General features: G+C 39.5%; 1 protein-coding gene across 1 annotated transcript in view; it reads left to right on the top strand.

Moving 5' to 3' along the window:
- The window catches only part of nlgn1 (neuroligin 1), a 515,333-nt gene that overhangs the window by 199,649 nt on the left and 289,558 nt on the right, over nt 1–26,126 (top strand). The window lies entirely within an intron of this gene.

The raw sequence follows: 26,126 nt of genomic DNA, 5'->3' as shown, positions 1-26,126 counted from the left end.
AAGTAACTCCTAAGCCTCTTAAAAGTCCTCCTCCCTGCTCTTAACAGATCTCACCTTAGGAGCTCTCTTAAGAGCTAAGATTCTTTAGGAATACCTTTTATCTTTACCAGGATCTACTCTTAACTTTGAGGGGAAATTCTTAGAAAACATCATGATTCTAAGAATTTTCTTAGAATTTGGCCACTAGGAGCAACTCTTTGCGCTAAGAATCTTTAGGAATACGGCCCCTGTTCTATAGGAAAGGTAACCTTAAATGACTTCTGTTGTGATCCAATATAATGGTAGGGGAAACACTGCCGTATGATAAGAAAGGGGTCCGGTGGAAAGCGATCACAGATGCAGTCGCCATGTATATTGCAAGAGGTATGGTGCCCATATATAGGCTACCGTGGAAAAGCCGGGGTTTATTCACATGCTGAAAGCTTTGGACCCCAGGTATGTACTACCAGGCCGCAAATATATTTTTTTTTTAACTAGGAGGGGAAAAAATCGATTTAAATCGTGAATCGGATTTGTTGTGAAAAAATCTGAGATTTTTTTTTAGGCCATATCGCCCAGCCCTAGTATACACTTAGATCTACAACCCCCATGAAGCATTGCCCCAACAACGGACGGGTACTTGTATAGGACAAGAGACAGTAATATTAGTTTTCCCCACTTTTTTTAGACATGATACCAGCGCAACTCCCTTGCACGTGTGCGAGTGGATACATATTTCTCTTCACTCAGAATGATTTTTATTAGCAAATGTGCCGAAAATTGTCACACTGTACAGCCCTGAAGTGCCGTCTGGAGTTCCTTATTTCCATAAGCGATATAGCTCATTTTTACCGTTTGTACACAGTTCAGGTGTTTAAACCCATCTGAAAATCTTTGAGGTGTGTTTTGCTGTGATTCTTTGGCATGAATGTGGTTGAAAAACGGCTTCAATTAAATGTTCCTTTTATAAGTTACTGCCTTGCTACAATATGACACATTTTATGATGTAAACTTAAAGTGAGCTTCCTCTGTTTGAAAGACCAGCAGCCGCCACTGTAATGCAGCATTCCAATGTGGAAACATGAGAAGTGGAGGTCTGTCATTTTTCACTCCAAACAATTGTGCTGCTATGTTGTGGTTATTTATTTCATTTTATACCAGCATCTGTCCACAGACTGTTCTCCATTTTGTCCTCCATAGCACTCTGCCAGTAGCAGTGTGGATTTTTGCTGTCCACTTCAGTCGCTTTGGATTTGACGTCATCATTGTGTGTTGTGGTGCGAGTGATGCAAAAGACACCTTGAAATCTGATTTGAGCATCCAGAGCATCAGGACTGACATCTATGTGAAGAAATCTGATTGGACCCACATTCAAACCAACTCCAAATGTGGTTTGGATCTGATTTGCAAAAAATTTTTGCTGTCCAGACCTCCTTAATCAATCTGGATACAATGTGGATATGCCAAAAATAGATTTAGCCTGGCAGTCTGAACAAAGCCTTTTTACTGTCAGTCCATCTGACTTCATAATTATAGCCTTTTTTTTCTCAAATAAGTCTGTGAAACAATATATGACTTTTTCTTCATCCAAATGAAACAAACTTGCTGTTTGGATGATCTTAGTTGTCCAAAGTGACCCGGAGCTCATCCATAGCTGTGGCAGATCACAATACTCTCATTTGTAGCAGCCATTGGTAATGGTTTTTGATGGATGATGTTATGCTGATAGGGGCACAGGATCAGAATACGCTCAAATGGATTGTGTTGGTAGAAGCTTTCAAGTCATGGAAGTGGAATACTGAGTGATGGAGAGGCATGGGAAAATTGCTGTATTTTATTCCAGAGCTGCTTCACATCAAATAAACAAATGCATGATTTTGACGCCAATCCCGCCAAACAAGGGGAAATCCTGTATGAATTCTGTTAAATTTCTCATGGGAAGATTGGATTAGAGGACAGAATGAGTGAATGAGACTGAGTGACAGAGAGATTGGGACAGATTGGATTAGAAGAAGAAATGAGTGAGTCACATAAAGTGACAGAGCAAGAGAGGCAAAAGAAGAAAATATGACTGTGTGTCACCATGGGGCTGAGAGTACAATCATATGTCTGAATATGTGAGCATAAGAATATATGTGTATGGGGGTTGATGTTGTGGGTATGTGTGTGTGTACTCCTGTGTTCCCCAAGCCCACATGCTGGTTCCTGTCAAGAAAACTTCAAGCTATTCTTTAAAAAAGAAAAAAATAAGAGAGCTTTAACTTCACAGTCAGTGGCTGCATTTGAAACGGCAGCGTGGCCTGAGTTAGCCTCACTTCAGTCTCTGTGCTGCTGCCGCTGCAGCCTCAGGCATCACTGCCTGGCCCGTTGCCCGGTATGGAAATACTCCGCAGCCTTAATGGACATTTCATTTAATAATCAGTGATTGATCCCTGCTGGTAATGATGTATAAGCAGGAGGATTCAGGGATGAAGAATATTCTCAGTCAATAATTGGAAAAGGTAGAGCGCTCTGCGGAAAGACCGGTGACAGTGTTGCCAATAGCAGCATGTCTCCTTAACTCTCCTGTTGTCAATATGGCATCTCTTTATTTGCCGGTGGCAATTAGTGCCATGGAGTCATGTTGTTGAGTTAGTCACGTCAACCTCACAGAGCTAATTAGACACACTTGACCTTTTCTACATGAGGCTAATTTTAGAGATGGGACTTCAGTGGAGGATGAGGCTAGGACAACCAGTTCAGGGGGTCTAAAATGTTTCCATGCCACAGACCTTTGGATAAACACATATCACACTTCAGATGACAATTTTGACTGATGATTTATTTGTGTACATTCCCTCTTTTAAGTACGACCGAGTGGTTTGAATTAAAATACAGTGATTTTAAAGTGATCTTGTGAATTTGTATGCGGATGGAGCTAGGGTTGCAGTGATATACCAGTTTCAAGGCATACTGTCATGTAAAAGTTGATGGTTATCATACCGTTTACATTTACTTATGTATGGTAAGTATGGGGTAAAAAAATACAACCAGATGTTGAATCTCCCCTTTATCTTTGTTATTTTCTAAGGGGAGACTTTTTAAATATACTTCCATTGGAGAAAGCCCTTTTAAACATAGTAATAGAAAGTTTGTTCAGTCAACAATAAACCTTCGGTTTTTATTCCTTTAAGGCTCATTCTGACTAATAATAATATAAATGATCTAATACTTAGGTACCGTAAAATCATTATTTCTGAGACGGTTATCATACCATGAAAAACTCATACCGTTGTATTCCTAGATGGAGCATAGTTTAGCCAGAAACTACCCTCTGGGTCCACTGCCAGTCACCTTCATCATCTTGTCCAAGTGGCTTTCTCTGAAGCACCTCTCAATTGAATCCATTGATTTTGTAGCTCTCTCATTTCCAGCTGTGAAAGAGAGACACTTAGGTTTATGTATACTGACAGAATTACCTTGGATCATTTGAAAAGAAAAATCTTGAAGGAGCCCTTCATTACGTCTTTGTTCTAGTGATTGAAGTTATATGGTTGCACCTTTGTTTGTTTATTCGCTAGATTAAAGCTACAGTATGCATTTTTTTATTTGTATATAATTGTTTAAATCAATTTCTTTAGAAATCTAATCTAAAGTGTTAGCATGGAGCGCATGGATGATTCTGGTGCCCTCTCATATCTTAATGATGCAGTCTTCTCAAAACCTGAGGCTCTCATATATTAATCTACAAACCAGTACAGATCCGAGTAGAGTAATCATCTAATGATAGAGTTTGTGTGTGTTTTGTATCTCACCAATCACAGTGTGGAAATTAATAAATGTGGCAGCTGAAACAGTCGTCATTTAAATTACCTGCCCCAATATATTCTGTGTTTGGAGTCAAGAGTTTACGACATGGAGAGGTGTAATACGGCCAAGAAGAGAAACTTCCCTGAACTAGAAATGGAAACACTCCCACTTCCATCTTAACCAACTGGTTCTATTTGACAGTCTGAAAAGTGACTGCAAATGAAGTGTGAAAAACACAGTATGAAAAGAAATGCAGTGGACAATCAAACTTGGGGTTGGAATATTGGATTCCCAATGGCAGGTTGTTCCACAGTTGTGGAGCCCTTATGTCAAATGCCCTACTACCCTCTGTCTTAAGCCTTGTTTGAGGAACTGATAAGAATAGCTGGTCTGCAGATCTGAGAGTGCGGGCAGGGGTGTAAGGGGTTAGAATGTCATTAATGTATGATGGGGCAAGGCCACTCAATGATCTGAAAACAAGCACAATGAATGCTGCCTACATCTGACGCTGTGTAATTAAACGCAGAGAAGTATGAGCTTGAACCTCTATCGATGGATGACAAATTTCCCTCTTTCATACACTGGGGGGAGTAACATGCTCGCAACATGTCCCCCATGGCGATTATGAGCATGAGTCAGTATACTGTATGTTCTGGTTGTGTAAATAATTCCACAGCATGCTTTTCTCCACCATACTTTAGATCTGTCTTGTGGCTAATGAGCTCCTCACCGACACAGTCTTCATTGATGTTGTCGCCTCCTGAGGTCCATGGCAGATACGCTGCCCTGAGAGCTTCCCCAACCAAACATGTACACAGTGACACACACACACACACACACACACACACACACACACACACACACACACACACACTTATACAGTTAGATGTTTGAAAGTCAACCATGTTTGTGACATTTAGTGACATTTAATATTCATGAAGGCAGAAGTAGTGTTTCTGTTTGTGACAGAGTTATGCTGAATGGAATTCACATGTTGTTATCACAGTGTGACACATGTTGGTGCATCTACTCTACCCTGAAGACTTTTTGTGTGTGTGTGTGTGTGTGTGTGTGTGTGTGTGTGTGTGTGTGTGTGTGTGTGTAGGTTTATCATTTAAATGCTTCTCCTAAAAACTATAGTTTATATAGTACTGTACATAGTATACCATACAGTATTTGAATATCTGCTTTATCAGATAACATTTGGGGAAACATAAGTCTGCCTCATCAAAGAATTCTTAACATCTGTGAAATGTTTCTCAGCCAACATTGTAAAGCAGTTTGTTCAGATAGACTGCGATCATGAGCAACAAATCAGCAAAATGTTCAGTGTCATGTTCAATGTGTCAATCCATCCCGTTTTTGTGAACAAGATCTATCTCAAGAGCGCTATGAGATAATTTCTTTAAATTTGGTACAAACATCCACATGGACTCAAGAATGAACTGATTACATTTTAATGGTCAAAGGTCAAGTTCACAAAACTTGTTGTTGCCAATAACTCAAGAATTCATATGCTAATTATGACACAATTTTACACAAATGTCTTAAAAATTCTGAAGTGATGACCTTGGACCTTTTGGATATAAAATGTCGACTTCACAGTGACATCATAATGTTCTACAGAAAAATGAGTTTGATATCTCAAGAATGCCCCAAAGTTTTTTTTTGTTTGTTTGTTTTTCCCCCTGAATTTGGCACAACTGTCCTCTTGGACTCAAGGCTGAACTTATTAGATTTTGGTGGTCATAGGTCAAAGGTCAAGGTCACTGTGACCATGTCTGTCTTACTCTCATGAACACCACATATCAGAAACAACTTGAGAGAATTTCATTATGTTTGGTACGCACAGTGTTGGACTCAACTATGAACTGATTAGTGGTAATTTAAGTTAAGTAACTTAAGTAATTGTTAAGTAATAAGTTAATCGTTCACCCTGACCTTTGATTGGTGTGTCACTGTGACCTTGCTTCTGTTTCGTTCTCATGAACATGATATCAAAAACACCTTTAGGGAATTTCTTCAAATTTAGCACAAACTTCCATGTGGACTAAAGGATGAACTGAATGGCATTTGGTCGAAGGTTTGACCTTTCAAAACATATAGAATTCAGATGCTAATTATGACAAAATTTCACATAGAAGGTCAACTTCACTGTGACATCATAATGTTTTCTAGCCATTACTCAACGTCATACCTCAGGAACAGAAGAGGAGACATTTGGGCAGATACTGAGTTGGTGACACTAATCTTGGGTGTCCACTTTGAAACTATGCTGATTGTATAGATCTTCTGTGCTGCCAGGGGGAAGATGGGTGTGAAGCATCCATGTTTTCACAGAAATGAATATAAACTGTACGTGCAGCTTCACTGGTGCCTGGAGGCAAACAATCACGTGGCAGTAATTCTAGTTTCCCCTATACATTTTCTTCTTTTGGCAACTAAACCATGATTAAATTGACTCTTAATGCCAATGCTGAAACAGGAGATAATCTTGAGAGAGTACTTTGTGGGCATTTATGGGGACTAAATAGTCCCGTTTAATGGTTAGAAATTAAATATTGGTCTAAAATGTGAGTATCAGTCATTGGCCTCCAAGACCAATTCACACCTTGTTTATGCCTTCTTAAACTGAGTTTTATACCCCTTCACAGACATATCTTTAGTTACTTCAAATGAGAGCAGGGTTGTTTGCCCCTTTTGAATGTTTTACTTCATCTTTCTGTGATGTTACACTGTAGAGACAGACAAGAAAGGAAAGAGGGAAAGCCATGACAGCATAAAATGAGCTGGGATTCATTCCCATGCAGTTGCATGTACGTGGCTTTTACGCTAATTGGTTTTGTCACCATGAAGCCCAGGGCTTCCTTTTTAAGATCTCCTTTACGTCATGTACACACAGCAGGGGAAAAAGCAGTTTGGAAGATGCTGATTTTCACTAAAATGTGGCTTCTGGCTGTCGTGGTAGCTCAGCAGGCCAAGGCACATGCAATGTGTGTGTACTAAATCTCATCCCATTTCACTGCTGTCGCTGCAGAATGTCTATTCAAGGAAACACAACTTAAAAATAATGGTGTAAAGAAAATAAAAATGGGCTTTTATGGGGTACAATAGACATAGTTCTATCTACAGGGGATTCTAAAGAGGAAGGGGCTGAATGAAAAAATGCAAGGCAACACTCAACCCCCACAGGATATTTGCAGGGTTTTTTTCCCCCAGTTTTGCTGCAGAATGGCTAAGTGTCAATCTTTTTTGTTTATTTTTAACTGAATATCAATGAGCCTTTTATCAGTTTGATTACTACCAATAAAATGGAGACTGATCACCACAACCAACACACAAAATTGATTTCAAAGGTTCGGGTTGTTTTAGCAGAAAGAGAATGAGGATAAATCTGTAATTGAAAAGTGTACAACAAACATTTTAGCATTGTGTATGTAATATGTCCGTATAGTTGTCATGAATGTTGAAATTAGCTTTCGAGACCAAAAGCATTTTTTGTAACCAGGCTGTAAACATGTTTATTTGAGTTTGCCATTTTAACATGGGGGTCTATGGGGAATGACTGGCTCCTGGAGCCGTGTTGGCTTAATTTTTCAGCCCTGGAGGTTGCTGTTTTTAATTATAAAAAGTAAAAGAGATTTATGGACTCAAAAGATGAGATGATGGCAAGTAAATGTAGAAACAAACAAACAAACAAACAACTGTCTTCAAAACTTTGACAACACATACGACTCATTAAAAAGACTTCAAATAAATATAACACAAGCACATCTAAATGTAGATTATTTAATAGAGTTTGGAAGATGTTTTCTTCCTCTGCTTGTGTTTGGTCTAATTGTATGAGTTTTCTTTATGTGCTTGTGTTTTGAGGTGCATTGAGCAGTAGGGGTGGGCGAAATCACATAATTTGGTGTCAATCCAATACCAAGTAGCACAGGGGCAGAATTGCCAATATCTATACCAATACTAATACCAATACCGATACCTTAAAAAGTGGCTAATGTACTTTAATGTTGGTGAAAGGAGTGTATCATGATTTACTGTATGAGTTGAATTATCAATCTGCTAAAGTAACAGCTAATGTTGACCAATTACTGTTTGGAATGTAACATTAACCAATGCTGAAGATCTGATTTGACTACAATATTAATTTTACTTCTACATAACTGATATTCTTTGTCTGAGCCTCTCTGAAAAGACTCACTGGCCTCTGTCTGTGTTTTGGGTATGGATGCTAAGGCATTTTCCCTGCTTCTCCTTTTCAGTTGCAGCTCCAAGTTCTGTTTCTCGTGGTTTATTTCACTTTCACTAAGCCATCACTGCTATTGTGTGTTGGATGTAACTTGTCAGGGTGGGTGCTGCGGTGGTCTGTGTCAGTGTGGCGCTTATGTTTAGTGCAGACAACACAAAAGCAGTGGAGAAGCAAAGAGAATATGCTCTAGATATATTCAAGACAACGTAATGTTATTTGCACTGAAAGTTTTACTCAAATACAAATCGTACAAATAAGTATGACTTAGAAGAGAGAAAGTATTTCTTTTTTTGGTATCAATCCTAGTGACGCTAGAATCGATCTTCAAAAAAGGTAGTATTTACTATTACTATTAAAGCCACAGTGTGTAGAAATTTCTCCTGTCTAACATTGAAATCGTATATTGCATTCAAACGGATAGCGCACTCTAGCACCTCACTGTGTCAAACGCGTATTCCAACAACGCTAGCCGCTGTGTACCAAAAAGCTATGATAACATTGATGAAACCACGTCATCCAATACTTCATGGAGTATTCATTCAGGCTCCTACACAGACACACACAATGTGTACAACGTAGGACTGTTGGGGTGGGTGTAAATCGAAACAAACCAATCATGTCTTGTCTTTTGACAACTGACGAGTGGCTCAGCCTCACATGCCTCATCCCTCCCCTCGCAACACTGCGCTGTTAACCTTTCTCCTTCAGCAGCTCTCTCTACCTGGGAAAGGCTACCCCGATGTTGACCCTCGTCTTTTGAATTCGCCGGTCACGATGCCTTTTTTTTTTTTTTTTGTTGTTAAAGATTATTTTTGTGGGCTTTTTGCCTTTAATGACAGGACAGTTAGTGAAGGGGGAGACAGAGAGAGAGTGGGGACTGATATGCAGCAAAGGGCCGCGAGCTGGATTTGAATCCGCGGCTGCTGCAGCGAGGCAATGCCTCTGTACATGGGGCGCTGGCACTATCCACTATGCTACCGACACCTCCACGTGATGCCTTTTTGATTCCCTTTTGTGCTTTCTTGGTGATGAGGATTCCGTCTCCCGTTATGCTGCATATGCATGATCATGCATTATGCTCAAAGAGTGGGACTTTGTTATGCTGCAGTAGTGCAGGCTTTCAAATTTGCCGGGGTAGTAGCGATGCGCCTCTTGCTCCTCTCCTTCGGCTTCTCAGTCACGCAGTGATGGCCTTGCTGTCAACGAAAATGCAGAAGGCAGGGCTGTATCCTGGTAGTGCTTTATGTCCCTTGCTGGTGGATGTATTTTCAAGATGGCGAAACGTTATTGAACCCCCCATACGACTTACCTGCCCAATGTACAGACAAATCCGAAATTCTCCTTTTACGAGAATAAGTCAGATTATTGGTGGAGGTAATAATACACCAATGATGACATACTCATGAATGCAGACATCAATTTTTGCCAGTAAACAACTGAAAACGCTACACAATGTCCCTTTAATATTTTGATATCAATCTGCCCACCCCTATCGAGCATTCTCGGCATCAAAAGGTTAAATTAGATATTGGTAAAATATTTTAGCCTACAAGCTGGCCTCCAATTATTTTAAGGGGATTTTTTTTTTTTTTTTAGGAACTACTTTTTTAAACAAAGTATTTGTCAATCCAAGTTCTTTTTAGTAGCTTAAAGTATAATTAAAGGCTGTGTCACCTGCTGAGATGTAAGGATACAACATATTTATTCAGTGTTTCTCTGAGACTTTCCACATTATATGACAAAAGAGCAGGGGTACATGTTGAGTCATCAATTCGTGCTGCTGGCCAGTGTGACGGCCTCCTCTGCTGACAGGAGAGCTGTCAGGAGCTCAGCAGCTGAAGCCAGGGAGGGAACGCTCCGCACTGCATTGGCATTTTGTCACTGAACCAGGATTACAAGGCATTTTGATTTGCTTTGATAGTGTGATAATCCTTGAGATTTTCACATCACCGCCCTGAGATTCCAGTAAAGGCACTAAAATGTCAGCCTCATAAGTACAGTAAATGTTAGACTCAGATATGGCCATACCTTTGGAGTGCAAAGCACATAGTGTCCCATAATACACAGCAACTGGAGATGAATTGAGGCATTTTCTTATTTGCATCACTGATAAAAGAGAAGCTGTAATGTTGTTGGTGCTTCAAATCACATAAATTCAATCCATTCTACCAGTGCAGCCATTCCTTATGTGGCGTTACACAAACATATTTTCTTGCTGAGTCTTGCCTCAAAGCCTGAAGTCAAAATCCATATTCCTTTCTTGTGTAAGTAGGGTCACAAACTCGGGTTTAAAACCTCTGCAGTTCCTGTCATGCCATATTTCACAGAGCAGTGGGTGAACACAGAGCAGGGCTGACAAGTCTCACTGCATGAGGAGAGCAGACTCGCTTCAAAAACAGCTTGACTCCCTGATAAATGGACTGGCCACTGGCCTATTAGCTAACAGTGTTGGTCAAAATGAGTCAGTTAACAAAAAGGGAAAAAAAACAAAACACTTGTCTCTTTAGATGTGAGACATGCAGTCCTGATACATCCTGATATATATTTGGAGAGACTGGTCAGTGACTACTGAACTGCTCTGGCCTAGGTTCAATCCCCAACCATGTCTGGTAGTGAGCTGAGTCAAGTCTCCACAATATCAACAACATAAGTGATGATGGCAGCAGTGTGGTTATTTCAGACCTCAACTCTTTGTTATAATGTCTTTCCACTTTTTCACTTTTCTAGAATTGCTCTGACTACAACTAATCAACTGGAAAAATGCTTTTTTAATTGGAGAGACATGATGAGCTAGAGGTCTTTTCATAACAGGGTAAAACCTGTTCTTTAATGGAAAATCCGGGATTTAACCACTTCGGTCTTGTCCTCATTTAATGCCTCCATGCTGGTGATAGCCATGGAAGGAGGCATTATGTTGTCAGGTTGTCCGTCCTTCCTTCCGTCTGTCCGTCTGTCTTTCCCATTCTCATGAATGCAATATCTCAAGAACCTTGTGAGATTTTTTTTTTCAAATTTGGTTATCCACTTGGAGTCAGGGATGAACTGATGGCCACTGTGACCTTGTGTCCTCCTTATTCTCATGAATGTAATATTTCAAGAATGCCTTGAGGGAATTTCTAAAATTTGGCACAAACATTCACTTGGACTTAACGATAAACTTATTAGATTTTGTTGGTCAAGGGGTCCAGGTCACTGTGACCTCATCTGTGTCATTCTTGTGAAAGTGACATTTTAAGAATGCCTTGAGGAAATTCCCCCAAACGTCACTCAGACTTGAAGATGGACTGATTAGAGTTTGGTGGTCAAAAGTCAAGGTTACTGTGACCTCACAGAACATGTTTTCGGACAGAATTTAGGAATTCATGCACTTGTTATGACAAAATTTCAGTTGGGTATGGATAGGTAACAATTCTGGCAGGAAAAGCATCAATGTCTCTGTAAAAAAACAACTACTTTTCTTGGCACGATCCCTACTGGAAAAACAGCCACAAAACAGCCACAAAACACCCACGTTTGGTGGCTAAGTAGCTGCTGGAAACGCCACGCTGAAAAGCAACCATTTTTGCTATTGGTTGGTCTCGAGCAGTGGGTGCTGGCATCTTGCCTAGGTGTCACGCCATCCACCATTCTCTTCACATCCCAGTGACAAAGTCAGTTGATGTACATGTCATCAGGACAACGTCATTTTAGATATGTTGATATGATATGTGTGAAATCTACAAATGTAACATTGGCGGTTTGCGGAAATGTACAAAGCTAACATTTTTTTCTGGTAGCTAGGCTGTCTCTCTCAATTCACTATTCAGGTCACACTAGCTCTTTCTTAAACATGTTACAGGGTTAGCAGTTCAATCCCATGCTTTAGGACAACATGCCCTGATAACTGGCTCGCTTCAGACTTCATGAAACCCCTCACCTGCCCTCTCCCTGAGATTTGGGAAATGTGGACTCAAAATCAAGGTTAATTTTTGAGAGGAATGTAAACCTAACACCGTTATTGTGTCAGAAATCATCTGAAACATCATTCAGTGAATTAAGCCACTCCTGATTGTAATGCCAGTGCCATACATGGAATCTCACTGCCATTGGTGCTTGTGCATGAAATGGTGAATAACAGTCAAATTGAGAGAAGTTGAGAAGTCACATTTCAATCAGCCAGCAAGTTGAATATGTGCAGTTTGTTACAACAGCTGCAGGGATATTCAGGGAATTTCCATGTCTACTCCGGGTGGTTAGACTTAACGAAAAGTGTTTGAGATTATTCTTAGGGGAAAAAAAACCCTTTTTACTGTCAGCTTTCACACCTTGCCACACATCTGTCCAATCGCCGTGTAAAGTGGGATTCACCTGTATCTCAGACAATAAGCGGTGTGGAGGGAGATGGCTCCAGATGCTGTTTGATTATTGAAATACAACACTTCATTTGAAGCTTACAAATGTTATCATGATCACCAGCCAAAATAGATTTTGTGAAAATAAGGCCCAGGCTGATGAATACTGTAACCTAACAAACTCCACAATGTGTTTAGTCCATAATCCAGTGCTTCATGCAGGCCAGGCATTAGGAATTGTGGACAGGGGTACAACATTTTCTAATACCAACCCCTCACCCACACCCACCTCAGCACCATAACCACCCACCCGTACCTCTGATACCAACATGGGCATTTTTAAATAAGCTCTTGGCGATTAGCCTTGTTGTGACAGAGATGGAGTCCCTGTAAGAACTATTTCCAAATCCATTGTTATAAATCCATCCAGGCAGTGCACTATTTTGCATACATATACTCAATATGTTTAATGTACAGAGCACAAAAGGTCAAGTCAGTTATTTCAAAACACAGGGACACTTTCTTTCAAGTAAGACTAAGTTATATCTCTACTTGTAACTAAAAAAATAGAGACAAAAATGCCCTCCAATAAATGATAATGATAGGTAAACTCAAACATTGCTTGTAGAAGTTAAATTAAATTCATACTACCAAATCTTGAATTAAAATCATAAATTTACTCTTCATCTGTCACCAGTTCCAGATCTGCTGTTTATAATGTGTTCATTTATGCAATTTCAAGACTGTTCAGGGATCCCAGTATGCAGAAATATTCAAATCAGCCATTTAAGAAAAATTTCAATGCCACTATTTCTTCACCAAAATGTATCACATAAATATATATAACTTGTACTGTCAGTGATTTCAATCAGTGGGTACCTTTGTGCTACTTATTCCTATTTAAAGGTCAGCCATAGAGCTTTGCACGGCCCAAGGTCATCTGTACCCTTTGACCCCCCCCCCAGCGGTGGCTTGGGCTTAATGCTGTTGCAGAGACATTAGTATAACTTGTATTTTCTAATCTTCTCATGGTTTATTTAAAACTGTATCCATAAACCTTCAACTTAACTAGGTCTGTCTCCACTAACTGTGTTTTCGTATGACTTAAATGAGCCAAATAGAGAATCGAAACACTGGAGAGAACTGCTTAAAATCAAGTGGATGTGGAAATGCCCTTGAATGCTGCTAAAGTCATTATAGTACATGATGTGCTCTCTGTTTGATCTGCTGCTTTGATGTTTGACTAAAGCAGGTCCTGGGTCTAATGCTCCCACACTAACATCTTACTGTGAAGGACATTTGACTAATAACCTACTATGTAAGACCTTAGCCAAGATTCCTGCCGCTAGTCTCTTTGATAAGTCAAAAACTTGAATGCAGGGCAAATCATGTCTTTAACCCATACTGTTTACCCTAATGCAGCAGGCTTTCTTAGTAGACAAATGGCTTTGGAAAATTAGAAAAAAAGAAACAAGGGGCGTATGGCATTTATTTTATTTAAAAAAAAACAATACATATACACATCTATCTATCTATCTATCTATCTATCTATGTGTGTATATATATATATATATATATATATATATGTATATGTATTCTCAAGCTCTTGCTAATTTGCACACTAGTCACACTTCGCTCATGTCCTCCCCTCCCAGGCCTCGCTGCTTTGAATTGGCTCACTGACATTGACAGTGTGGGTGTTTGTTTCGTCAGCAGGCGGTAGAAAGAGCGAGAACAGAAAAGGAGTGTTAGAATAGAATTATTAGTACAAGGGAAGGGGAGGAGGAGAATAGCAACAGTGAGAGGAGATAAACTGGACGGCAGGAGGAAGTAGAAGAAAAAGAACAAGACATGTAGCGTCAGTACGAGACAAGGTGAGGGGGATATTATAGTGGGCAGGGAAGCTTTCAGGTCTGAGATGCATCATGTCAGACAGACTTGGCCTGTCATTGTATATGTTTGCACAAGGATATTCTAGGATCCTGAAGAAAAAGTGTAAGTTATTGATTTCTTTAGAACTAGGCATTTATGCATTCATAGCAGCACATGTTCCCTTTGAATGGTGCCCACTATTTCATGGATTGATTGTAGTTTTAATGTGTAAGGCTAATGAGTTCCTTCTTGTTTAATTTAACCACGATAACGGGCCAAGAAATACCAACCTGTTTCCTAAAATTACATAAATGTAGTCCTAATTTCTTATGACACACACATTTTGCATAAAATGTAATTGCTGTCATTGATTTCTTTTTTTTTTTTAAGAGTGAATAAAGTGCTGTTTTTTTCTACTGCATGCTAATTAGTTGTGCAGGATTTTGACATAGGGTCATAGCCACTGTATTAAAAAAACAAACAAACAAACACAAACAAGAAATCCCCAAAAAACTGGACTTTAATTTGTTTCTTTCTTTTGTACATCTTATTCAGCTTCATCACCAACAGTTAACTACTGGTTAATGCTAATGCTATTGTTTTGAGATGGTGACATGGCACTAGCAAAAGCATTAGATTATAGTTTGTCATGCTGACCTTTTTCTATTTAAATGTGACCGTACATGCCATGCAATACAGTAAATATGTAGTAGGTATGGGCATGAGTACTTGAGTGCTCAATTTAGACCTTAGTAGTTGTTGAAGGTATAGAGAAATTGCTGCTCAATCTCCTACAGCAAACAAGGCTCAGACAGACCGAGAGATGCACTGCACAGCTACGTTAGCAAGAGAGACGGACCAATGAGTGACACACTGCAAGATAGCACATCAATTTAACCTTACTGTAATTTGCTGACATCAAACTTTAAGACGGAAGAACACAGTTAACCCAATTGCTGTTCCTGCTCTTCACTCATGTTTTTTTTTCTCTTTACATGACCAGAAGGATAGCTCAGATTCATTCTCTCATCAAAGTTGTTATAACTTTCTGTAACTCTTTGTAATAACTTAATGCAAGTATTGGAATATGGAAGATAGTTAAAATGCCCATCCCTAGTATATAGGCTGTATGTGCCTTCCTAGTTTCATTCAAAGGGTTTCTTGACTTTAGAAACTCTTTTAAATTAAAAAAAAAAAACACACAAAAGAACAGGGTGATACAAATGCAGTATACAATCCTGGATAATGTGACCTGCAACCAAAGTGTCTGGAGATGGTTGTTTGGTGTTACATATGTATGTCTGTGTTTGTTTTCATTCTTTCATCACCTTTTCCCTTATGGATCGTCTTTTTTGAGACAAGGTCTTAGTGCAGGTCTCGCCCACATGGTTACTGCACATCCACACGAACATCCACTGCATTTATTTAGTCTAGCAGTCTCCAGGAGGATTTTCTCTTTTCTTATGGTACGTTCTTATAAAATCAGATGCTTTTACTCTCATTTATAAAACACCTTTTTTTTCCTCCCAACATTTAGTTCTGTTCTGCTGATGGGGGTGAACCAAATAATTCTCTATCCTATCTGTGTCTCTCCTGCCTAATCTCACTTCTCATGCTAGAGGCAAAGAGCCTGATGATGAGCTGGAATATTAATGCATCATTTTTCACCCCACACACTCCCCTTCTGGATTGCATAATCTTATGATCTATGTAAGAATTTTTCCATTTACATGACATATTTAAGTCATTTCCCAGGCACCTCATACACATTTTGTTCCACAGTCTTTTGGATAAATGGCAGCATTATTCAGTTCCCTCATGCACAACTGTTTAGATGATTTCACAGAAGCCTCTCTTATTGCACTTGTATGTAAAGTATCACTTTCAAAAGGCTTGGAAATTGACAAACTTGACAAATCTCAACATGAAATGCAGCTGGAGCAACAGTTTATCTGGCAGCAAACACTTTCATTTGGCAACAGTGTTTTGTAAAACACAGTACAAAATGCAGGATAATTTAAGCAATTGTAGAGCTAGTTTATGTCTGTGAGCCTGACACCACTTGGTTAAGGTTAGGGAAAGATTGTGGCCATGGTTAAGAGAAACCAACATCAACCGTTAGTCAGATATGGTAAGGATGCAAATAGCAGTCTCCTATATCAAAGTAACACACTTTGTATGCCCAACCATCCACCCACACCACCTCCCTGAGGCGTTTTCTGATGTCAGAATTGTATCTTTTCAAAGCAGACAATCCAGGAAGCACTTTACGCAGCAATTGGCCAGATGTATGGAGGTGAGAAAGTAGGCAAGATTTGCACTTCTCTCTCAATCTCTATTTTTTCATTCTTCACATCAGTCTCACACTACGTCTATCTCACTATTGAGAGATAAGTCATGGAAGAAAAACTGTAAGAGGTTGCTTGTAGAAACCTGGGCAAACTCTATTTTCTTTTAATCAAACACAAAACCAATGCAGTCACACTGTTGCACAAAACCTTTGCACAAATTGGCATGCCTTTTTCTGGATGCCTTGCAATAGAAATGCAGTGGGACGAGAGGACATTCATAGTTTGTCAAGAAACTATGATAAGCCTCAAATCCCATTTCTTATTTTTCCCTCACTCCTCGTTTTTGAGCGTCTCTTTGCCCTTCAAAACAGAGATACAAAGGGTAGTAGTTATAAGCTAACCTTGTTAAATTTAACAAACCTTCAAGACCCCGATACATCTTCAGTGTTATCATCGTCATAGATGGCGTTTATGTAAACAGACATGATAATGGTATTATCACGAGGACAACTGCCATCTCTCTGAATGAGATAGATAAGCATGGATGCTCAGGATTCGTCCAGAACTTAAGTTTCATGCTATCCATTGATTAAACAAGTCTTCTTCTTCTTCTTCTAACCGCTTCATCCTCTTGAGGGTCGGGGGGGGATGGAGCCCATCCCAGCTGATTAAACAAGTCAAATTACAAAAAGAACACTTCTTTATTACCATGCCATGATGCTCTGTAGGGTAGTATTAGCAATCTGTGCTTCCACGTATCCTGCCTGCTTGCACTGATAATAGAGGAGTGGTTAGATTTTAGGTCTTATATGCCATCAAAGGGGAAACTGCAACATGGAAATATGTCAAAACGTGGGACTGTTATGCACAAATCAGAAGGTAACATTAGCTGGCTGGCTAGTTAGCTACAGAGACATCAGTATACTACTAACTTTTTTTGTTGTTGTTATGCTTGTTATAAAGAAAAGGATCATAAAACATTGAACCAACATTAAACTAAGATACTGCATACTTTTTTGATGTTAATTAACAAAGAAAATGCATTTGTTGGTTTCTCTAATAGCTCATACAGCCATGTTGCCAATGATTTTTTTTATAGTTAGTGTGTCTTTGGTTTGTAGGGTTATGCAGCCCCAAAGGGTCATTTATACTCCCTTTATGTGTGAAAATAAAAGTCTGTTTCAAACATTGTAAATGTCGCTGCCCTCATACTTTCATGCATCCATTATGATGGTATAGATACAGCCAATAGATGGCACCAGGGGGCAAAGTCAAAAGTTTCACACAACAACAAAGGAGGCAATGGTGGAGGTGGTCGTTATATTGTACCTTTAGATCGTGGTGGTCTGTGTGGCCATTATACATCCTGACGTGGACAGAGAATTCTTTTCACTATAATCAGTTTGTTCCATTCTGCCATTATTTAATCTTCTTTGTTGTTTCCTACTGTCGTATCTCACTTGAACTACACTATACTGCCTCCATAATCTCTGGTGGTACTGCTCCATTTCACCTGTATCCATAAGCTTTTAGGAAACGTGCACAAATACTGACGGAATGAACGCAGAGTATGGACAGAAGGCTCCGCCTGTCTCCGTCTCTGTATCCAACGTTGAGCATAAATGAGCCCTTACACTTCGCTCTATGAATGCACAAAACGAAGCAGTAAGGCCTAAGTAGTGGGGGGCCAGGGGTCTGTTGGGATTGAGCCTTAGTTTATTCAGTAAAATAGAATGTGTCCAACTTGATAGGAAACTCGTGAACCTACTCTGAATTCAATTATTAGACCTAGTGTTTCCCTGCAAGCAATAATGGAATGTTTACTGTCAAAGTTGCTGGTCAGACTTATGGTGATATCAAACTGATTTCTTAAGATATACAAGCCATATAGAAGAAAAAGAAATGTTTTGAGGTGTAATGATAACCATCTGGAAGTCACCTTTTTTACTTCTTTATCACTGCATTAAATTATTTTCCACTGCCTTGTCCTCATAAATATATCTAAAGGTCTAGCTGCAAACAAAATGGTAATATATGTTAAACAACAGCACTTTTCTGTGCATATTTAAATAGCGTGTTTGTTTATACTGCTATCACATAGATGCACCACAGTTTGGTGCAGAATGTCAGAGGGTGAAACACTTAATCAATTTCTAGTGAGTCCTGATGGGTGAGAGTGGGAGGTACAGAGTGAGATTTGAAGAGGGAGATGGACAGAGAAGTGAAGGAAAAACATGATGCACCTACAGAGTTATACTTTTCCTCCACTAGGTTTAACTCCAGAGATGCACAATATGAGGAAATCAGTGCCCATGTGTCTTTCTTAAACTCTTACCTAACCCTGTTTACTGTGTTTTAAGACATGAGCCCAGTCATCACACTTTTATAAACCTCAGTCTCTGTGATTACTCACTGCTCACAGCCTCTGTTAATTCCTCTCATAGGATGGTTTGCTGAAGTGCATTAGACAACCAGTTTTACCTTGGGGAATGGATTCTGTATTTATAGTTTACAGCCTGTAGGGATTTTATCCAAGGTCAGTGGTAGATTACCTATTTGGCTCATTGAGCCGTGCGCTCTGTTAGATCCCCTTTTTTAATGTGCATTGGTGATTGATTAAGCTGCTGTGTTTCTATGCCGGTGTGGACCTTGACTGATGCATACAGAGAGCAATATGTATGTATGGTTAGCTCTTGTGCTGAATGTGCGATCGATGCACGGACTCCCCTCGCAATAATTACCTCATCCAGGAGAGGGGGAAAGCCTGAGGGTGTGTGTGAGTGTATGTGCGCTATCTTCGCTTTCCCGGATGGCTTTTTGAGTCATGGATTGTTGTGTCAAAGAGCGTGAAACTCCTCTTCATCAGTCTCCAATCAATGATGATGGTGGAGAGAGGGATCTATGAGAGTAGGAGAGAGAGATGAAACGAGAGACAAAGAAAGAAGTATAGATTATAGACTGAGAGACTGTGTTATATTTGCTGCATTCAGTGATGCTTAGAAGTACGACAAAGATAGGAGAATAGAAAGTTTTTTTGTTTCTGTTTCTTTTAGACATGAAAGGAAAAGTCAGTCTCATACAACTCAGGTGTTTTTGTAACTTTCACTGTTATTGTTAACAACATACTCACCAAGATATTTACAGATATCTGAGTACATGGCTACCTCAACATGAGGATGTTTGAAGCCACAAAAAAATGAGCTGGCCTGTTCTAAACCCAGGATAGTTAAACTTACATCTCAAAGGTGCCTACTTTCATGAGAATCTGGCTTTTTTTAAAACAACTTTTCTCAGCCAAAAATTATTATGCTTCCGTGCTGTTGTATCTCAAGACCACCTTGAGGGAATTTATTTAAATTTGGAGTCCAAGTGGACTCAAAAATGAACTGCTTAGATGTTGGTGTTCAAAGGTCAGAGGTCACTGTGACCTCACAAAACGTGTTTTTTGCCACAACTCTAGAACTCATACGCTAACTACAAAATGCATTTCCAGCAGAAAATGTGTGTGGATGCTGACAGCTGAAAGGCATTGCTGAAAATGCAGAAATATGAAAAAAAAAAAAAAATTGCCTGAAAGAAGCTCAAATTCATAAAACACACTGCTTAAAAACAATGGAAGCTACGATGTAAAATATGCAGAATTGGAAGCTGAAATGCATTATTTAAAGATGCAAAAAAGCTGAAATACATCGCGAGAAAAGGTGGAAGCTTGACTGTAATGATGTCAAAGTTGAAATTAAATGAAAAGGCTGATATATGAAATGCTTTACATTTTAAAGACATGAAAAGTAGAAAAAAGTTGAACATAAACAAAAATGTCTTAAAATAACATAATGTTGTGAAATATGAATGGTTACTGTAGTTGAAAGTATGCAAAAGTAGTAGTTGATCGAAAAATGTACTGAAGTGTAAGTACTTCTTGACTTGATTAAAGCTTGAATGAAGGCTGTAGATGATATGTACAGGAGTAGAATTTACTGAAACTGAAGTAGAGTAAAGGCTTGTAGATTGATTTTACTTCGAAAAAATCTGTATCTGACAGTCATAGGTCAAATTGTAGCAAGAGTAGTAGTATTGTAGCCCAATACAGATGTTTTGCCCTAAAATCTGCTATTATGATGCCTATAATGATTTTATTTTATTTTTTGTTGATACTATCATGTACTCTTTATGTTTTAAGGCTGGGTAGAAGTGTAAATCATAAGTCATCACAATACAATATATTGATTCACTGATGTCACAAAGTCTGCCACAGTATGATTTTGATTCAATTCAGGGGCTGGCAATTGATAGAAGACAATATCAGTAAATATCCTCATTGTCTTTTTCTTGGCTGCTCACTATTTTCTGCCTTGCACTTGGCTGCTAGCACTAGCCCCTTTTACAATGCCAGATTTTCCACGAATGTTGGGCCGTTTTGCCGGCAAGCTGCGAGCGTTTAGACACACAGAGCCGGATTGGCGAGTTGATCCAAGGTGCCCAATTTTCCGCCTCGTAGGTTAGTCATATTGGCGGAACCCTTTTAGTTTAAAAAGACCGAGGCGGCCTTCCGCAACGGGAGGGGCTTTAAAAAGACCGAGGCGGCCTTCCGCAACGGGAGGGGCTGTTGATGACATGTGAGAGGATCTATTGATGACGCCACACGTGCGAGCCACTGGAGGTGGATAAAAAGGAATTAGCGAGCGGCTAGTAGCAAGAGGGAAACGCAAACCTGACAGACACTGTAAAGATGAGCAACTGGGGAGACAAGGTATTGCGCACCCTCCTTGCGCTCGCAAGCGAAGAAGCCATTAACCAGCAGATGACAGGAACGGAATTGCCAAAGGTCGATGTCGATGTGTATCGATGTTTTTACTTTGCATCAGTGACATTGTGTTGCTCTCTGAACCAATATGCCAGTTCACAGCGATTTATCGTTAAATCCCTTGTACTGACTAAGTGGGGATGTTGTGCTGGGCTGCATTATATTGTCAGGTGTTTCTAATATTGTCCCATGTTTGTAAATTGCAAGGACAAAGAAATAGAAACCTCTCTTAATATAGTAAGTACAATGTTAAAGCAAGGCTGTTGAATCTGTTTGCATCAGATTATAAAGGTGTTAGTTAAGCAGATTTCCTTCCAAATTTGACCTCGTTCCCAATATAAACAGTGTAGAGGCCAGTCTTTGATGGCCTTAGTTTTTTAGCATGAACGTTCAAGCTTTGATGTAGTAGTTTGAAAAAAACAACAGCAAGAAAACCTTATCAGAGTCCCCTTTTTAGCTTTTTCTTGACAATAGCCTGAATGAACATCTGAATCGGATAGTGTGACCAAATCTGTGCATGGTATCAACTGGGAAGGGGTCAAAGTCATCAACCACAACTCAGTGGAAGGCCAATGGAAGAGGACATTCATATCTGATGCCAGGGACCATCTTTGTACAGAGGCGGGCTTTACCATCTGCCTTTCCTGTACGACCACCTGTTATGACTTGACTTGAAGTCCATTTGTACCATGGAACACTGAGATGGAGATAAAGACGATGGCAATAGAAAAAAATAAAAGGTACACAGTTAAAAAAACAAGAAAAAAGAGAGGAATATAACCAGAGCAGAAGTGCTGGAAGGAGCAGGATGTTAGCGTGTAAGACAGAGAAAATAAACATGAAAATACAGAGTAGTAGGAGTCACAGAGATGGAAAGAGATGAAAAGTTTGAAGTTCCTAATCAGTGACCAGAGCTGATAACAGCTGAAACTTCAGCTGTGTCACACACGAAGAAACACTCACACATGCACATATGCTCGCAGTGACAGGTAGGGGAGTGCAGGTCAGTGTCGGGGCCTCCTTGTCACTGGGCAGTTTTGAATTGACACCTGATTGCAGTATGATGTCTCTCTCTCTATGTGTGTATTCATGTGTGTGTGTGTGTGTGTGTGTGTGTGTGTGTGTGTGAGTGTGTGAGTGTGTGATAGGAGCTGTCATGCAGCTGTCTTGTCTGCTCTGATCCCCACTAACCCTCAGTCAAACAACATGCCACTGTAATAGCAGCACATGTGCAGTCCAGGGAGCAGCCAAATCAATCACATTGCCTTTGATTCTTTTATTCTCACAGGTTTTCAAGTTATCCATAACTCACTCCAGCCTTTGTTATGTTAATCTCTCTTTTCTCTTCTGTCTTTTGTTTTACAAGGGCAGTGGTTTACAAATTGTTTTCAGTGTACAGTACACTGTTGGATAAGGTATTCTTAGTGTGTTCGGCTGAACGTTAGCTCATAGTTTTAGAACTTTTGAAATTCCAATTCCACTGAATGATGGCTAGTACTTAATTGCAACACAGAAAACTGATAGAGCCGTTAACACTTTGATCTAACATCAACAATATAGATAAAAATAATAAATAAATACATAAATGCTCTTTTGGGGGAATTAAAACCTGAGTTTTGTCATTTGGAAATAGCCGTCATTGCAAAGTTGCCAATCTCATGATAAAGATTTCTGACGCAAGCGAGCAAAAAATGTTTCTTACTGATCGCTGAAAGGTGGACTTGGTTCCCTGTATTAGTCTCCAGGCTAACACAGAGTAGGTAGATGCAACCTGACATCTCTCAAACTCCCCCACCCCACGTTCATATGTGGCACACATAGGAGGCAGAACAGGCTGTAAGGAAGTGCTGAAGTGCTTTTTAAAACGTGTAGACACTGAGTAAGAAGTCAAGATAAGGTGGGTAGATGCTATCGAACTAAAATGGAAGAAGTCTCCCTCTGTATGTATGTCCTTCGATTTCCTCTACAATTGTTCATCCGATCGACTTCACACTTGCCGGTTGTATTGCTGAGGACCCTTTTAGAGGCAGTGTCGAGTGCAAGATCTTGAGATCTTTAGGACATATTAGTAGTGTGTTATGAACGCACTTTGTAATGTGTTAAGAGGGCACCCCTTTTAGCTGTTATGCCATCAAACGGCATGCTGGGTACTGCTCAGATGATACATTGTGGCAAACTTAAATATTTAAGCATCAGTGATGTTACTTTGGAATTAACACTTTTGACACGTGATGTCTCCAGAACATCTTGAGGGAATTTCTTGAAATTTGTCACAAACATCCACTTGGACTGAAGAGTAAACAATAAATTTGGTGGTCAAAGGTCAAGGTCAGTCTGACATAATATTCTGCATAAAATACCTTTCTGGCCATTACTCATCATCATTTCTCAGGAAGAGAGGGTGAAACATTTGGTCAAATACTGAATTGGTGACTCTCACCTTGATTGTATTGATCTTCTGTGCTGCCGGGGGAAGATGTGTGTGAAGCACCCATTTTTTTCCAGACTGCGGGATAGTAATTATAATTTTAGAAATATAAAGGTTGATACAGAGACTTCAAGAAGTCCATGGCAATAGGATAAAAATAACCACATTATTTAGTGTGTATTATATGTTAAAGTATTAGCACAGAAACCACTGAGCACAGTGTATTCTAATAGGCTAGCACGGATCTCCCACATTCTTTATGTTTTGCTCTGACAGTGATCTCTCTATGCAGTGTACTTTATAAACAGGTAACACATCCCTAGACAGTGGACGCTTGGTGTTTCTTAGACGTTTCACATTTTGAAAGAAGCAATTCTTGTGTCTTGGTGCTTATTCAGCACATAGAAAGCACAAGTCAGCTCTCGCTTATCAAATTGCTTGTCAAATTCACAAAAGAGCGCTGGGAGACTGCTGTAGGACAGAATGATATGCAGGGAGCCGGCTTCCTCTTTAAAGTCACAGGAGAGAAATGGTTGCCCTTAAAATAAACCACCACTATGTTGAATGATGGAGGAATTATGACTCATCAATATGAGCTTCAGACTGAGAGTATCTTTCAAGTGATTTATCTGCCATTCTCTGTTCCATAAACATATGTTCAACCCAACACAGTCAGTGATATTTTTATTGGATTATTCTCCTTTTACATAGGAGACATTTTTCAACATTAACCTGATTCACAGAACATGCCTTTTAACCTTCGTCATGTTGAAATTGACTGCTATGTCATAATTTTATGAAGTCAAATGGAATTAAGTAGATTTGTATGAAATTGCTGGCTGTTTGTTGCTGGAGCTGATGACGGTTGTCGGAAAGGATTGAAGTGGCTATTTCCTCATCAGTAGATACTACTGAAGCCCTCTGGCACGACATGTTGTGTATGACATTGCTTTGTGTGTGTGTGTGTGTGTGTTTGTGTGTGTGTGTGTGTGTGAAGGCTTAAGCACTGCCAGTATGTTATTCTATGTTCTTGTGTGTCATGCACCTTGCCAGCATACACCCTTTACTTCAACACTGCATGTTTTCAGATCTGTTACATGGTATCTGTGTGTATCTCTTTGTGTGTTTTTTTTTTTTTTTGTGGTTGCATGTCTATGTGTTTTTCTTTGTTTCCTTTCTTTGAGATAGTATGTGTGATGTCTCTGTATGAACAAGAAACTTATATTAAAATGACAATTTATTGGTTGTAATAAAGAAGCAGCTGACCACTCCCCTGTCAAATGATTCCACCTCGTACTTAAATGCTATTAAGATCAAACTGTTTTGTGTCGATGAGTCCACCACAGTGCATGAGGAAATAGTTAGACATTTTGGGAATTATGCTCATTTGCTTTCTTGTGGAGAGTTAGGAGAAATGTTAAATACATGGCTATATTGAGCAGCCATTTAGGTTTATTAGCGTAAAGGCTGGCAAGGGGGGAAACAGCTACCTCAGCTTTGGTATCAAAATCCATCTAAAATGCAAACCATAATAGCTAGGGCATATATTCTTTTAGCAGAAGAGAGCTAAGACTTCAGTCTTCCCTGTCTTCATGTCATTACCTTATGTTACCCTACCTTAGGTGCCGTGTAAACATAATATTTCCCCGTAAATATGCTGGAATTTCCTTATAATGGCGGTGGGAGATCTTTTTTTGTATAATTGTGTACATATTGATCTAAAATGTCTTGCGCATCATCATATTGTGCGCTCATAATGACATAATTGCGCTATTTTATGTATGGTGCAAAAACGTGTAGTGGCGTCAGACTAATGCATGGTGAATACATTACAATTTTTGTATTTTTTTAATGACACAATTTTAATACTTCAGGTAATTATTATGGTTTATTGGATTACATAGCCTGTTAGCTTGGGTTGTACAGATTTTTGGGATATGAAGCAGTTGAAAGTACTATCGTGATGTTGGGTAAGAAATGACATTACAATAAGCAAAAATAGAAATGTAGGCACTGGTGGATCATTGCTATTGCAGAGTTCAAAGGGTTAAGCTATGCTAACTGGCTAAAGCCTTACATTTACTGGGCACACATGATATTGGTATTAGTCCCTTTGTTTAACTCCGTCTAAGAAAGCAAATAGGCATACTTCCCAAAATGCTCAACTACTAGATAGATGGATAGATGGATAGATGGATAGATAGATGGATAGATGGACAGATGGATGGATGGATGGATAGATCGATCGATCCTGGAAAATTGAAATGGGGGCAAACTTGCAATCACTTTCCAGTATCTGCTGTCCTTATCTTTGCCTATTTCTCTCATAAGAAATTCTGCTGTAGGCCATGCTTCACAGCAGTGCCCTGCAGTCAAA

Source organism: Epinephelus moara, chromosome 10 (assembly GCF_006386435.1).
Source record: "Epinephelus moara isolate mb chromosome 10, YSFRI_EMoa_1.0, whole genome shotgun sequence".
NCBI classification, from domain to species: Eukaryota; Metazoa; Chordata; class Actinopteri; order Perciformes; family Serranidae; genus Epinephelus; species Epinephelus moara.
This window is presented reverse-complemented; position numbering and strand designations above follow the sequence as displayed.